This window comes from Oratosquilla oratoria, chromosome 20 (genome assembly GCF_046742065.1).
Source record: "Oratosquilla oratoria isolate Oo_2021 chromosome 20, ASM4674206v1, whole genome shotgun sequence".
NCBI lineage: Eukaryota > Metazoa > Arthropoda > Malacostraca > Stomatopoda > Squillidae > Oratosquilla > Oratosquilla oratoria.
In genome coordinates this window covers 32,196,625-32,199,124 of record NC_134796.1, presented here as the reverse complement: position 1 = coordinate 32,199,124, position 2,500 = coordinate 32,196,625, and the positions used below count along the sequence as shown (strand labels likewise).

Below are 2,500 nucleotides of genomic sequence, written 5' to 3'. Positions count from 1 at the left end.
TACGTGTTTGTGTGTGTGTGTGCGTGTGCGTGTGTGTGCGTGTGTGTGTGTGTGTGTGTGTGTGTGTGTGTGTTTGTGTGTGTGTGTATGTGTATGAGTGTGCATATGGATATGTATTTATTTACTTGTAATATACAGGAAAAGAGCAACGCTCGTGGGGTCCCGTGTCCTATTCTCTAATTTATCATACCATTGTGTGTGCGTGTGTGTGTATGTGTGTGTGTGTGTGTGTATGTGTGTTTGTGTACGTATGCATGAGTGCGCGCGCGTGTATGTGCATGTGTGTGTGCGTGCATGAGTGTGCGTGTGTGTGTTTGCACCCCTAGATATTGGAAAAGTGTCGGTTTAGTTCCAATAAAAAAAGGAAGGAAAAAAAAAAAAAAAAAAGAGGAAGCGAGGTGAACTCTCTAAATAATAGACAGCTGACCTTACCCAGCAGGACAACTAAAACGTGTGAGAGAATTGTGGAAGACATATATGTAAAAAAAAAGAAAAAAGAAAAAAAAATGGACGATAAGAAAGTCTTTGTTGGAAGCCAATCCACATTCAGAAAACGAAGATCATATGACTAAACTCTGTCAAAGTTTTATCAATGAGAGATTGACGTGGTACAAGAGAATGATGGCTGGAGGGGCTGCGTATACAATGACCAGGAGAAAGTTTTTGATCAAATATCTTACCAGAGATGAGTATAGAAAATTGACTCCATAGAAGGGCTTACAGGGATCCTAATGGAAGGGTTTTAGGGTTTCTTGAGGGATAGATTGATAAGAATAGTTGTGAAGGAGAGGATGTCGGGTTTGAAGAAAATGATTAGTGAAGTCCCACAAGGCTCTGTGCATGCGCCATTATTATTTTCTTTTTATTTAATCTATCTATTCATTTTCTAATAATTCACCTACCTAATTATTTATATACTTATTTATCTATTCATTTATCTATTTATCTTTATTGATCTATTTACCTATTTACTCATTTTTATCTTTTTAATGTCAGCTACAGATAAGTATGGCAGAAACAACTCCATAAGAAGATAAGGCCTTTATAAATAGTAAAACTTTTCGCATGTACTCGAGAAAATACTAACAATGAAAACGTTGTTTTATTTACAAAACTTTTGTTCTCTCCTTTTCTTGGCCTGCATTGAACAAATAATCACCCAAATCTAATCGCTGATGTTGTCATGATTGTATCCTAGTCCACCTAATTTATATTATAGTAATTAGATTCAGCCGTGGCTAGATGCGTACAGTTTGATAATGGACCACACCTAGGCACTTATCGCGACATTGTTTACTAACAAAAGATCGTCTCATGTCGGTGATGAGATGCCAGCGATCTAATTACACATCATTATCGCGTGCATACGCTCACCTTAATTGGGTGATTATATAGGGCACACCCCGTATAATGTACATAAGAATACCCACACATGTGTATGCCTATACAGCATACGAGATAGGGATATGCTGCCTAACGACAAACCACTTGTAATGAGAATGGCCCATGCGTCTCAAGGAGTCCGTTCAGGATATTCACACCGCGTGAGCCATTCTGCCAAATCAACCTTAGTACATGCCTCTCTCTCTCTCTCTCTCTCTCTCTCTCTCTCTCTCTCTCTCTCTCTCTCTCTCTTATTTACCATCTATGTATTATCTTTTATATTCTGGGTATAGTAAAGGAAGCTGTATAATGATTATCACTTTTTAAGATTATAACAATGATTTGAATCAATTCTGTGACACGTGGCAACAGCGCTTTTTCCCCCATGATGCCACGCCAAAGTGTCGATCCGATAATTGGTGGTCAAATTGGCATCGTCGCTTCTGAACGGACTACCTGGAGCGCAAGGACTATAGGTCAGTTTATACCAATGCAAGCAGTTTCTTACTGACAGGGCTCCCGATTGGATCTCTGCCAATTGTAGTTTTCAATAAAAAAAATCTCAGTGGGTTTTATCTAACCCTTCTTTAATGCACACATGATGTATACATGGTTATGAGAGAAGGATATTAGTTAAAGGAAGATATAGGAAGGAAATAAAACAAATTCAAATAAAAAAAAGAAAATATTGGAAGCAACGAAAAGTAAGAAAAGACCACAACTGAACTATAAAATGGAAAACAAAACAATTATAAAAGTGAGGGAGGAAAAGGACATAGGAGTCGAGGTGATGAAAAAAACAACAACAGCAACAAAACTTGTCCTCTGGAAAAACATATCAGGAAGATTGGAGGAGAGACATATAAATTGTTGACAAACAAAAGGGTAACATTTCAATACATGAACGGAGGGAGGGAGGAAGGGCGGGGAAAATTAATCGAAAATCTAATTTACTCCAGATTGAAAAACGGTCCAGAGGTGTTGTTAGGAAAAAAAAAAAAAAAAAAAAGTAGAGAATACTAACCAAAATGGTTCCCAGCCTAGATGACAAAATGTATGAAAAAAAACCTCGGTAAATAAAAACTCTATCTATCTATTATCTATCTATATAATACAA

General features: G+C 37.3%; 1 protein-coding gene across 1 annotated transcript in view; it reads right to left on the bottom strand.

The window, feature by feature from the left end:
• The window catches only part of LOC143036168 (thrombospondin type-1 domain-containing protein 7B-like), a 546,632-nt gene that overhangs the window by 260,124 nt on the left and 284,008 nt on the right, over positions 1–2,500 (bottom strand). The window lies entirely within an intron of this gene.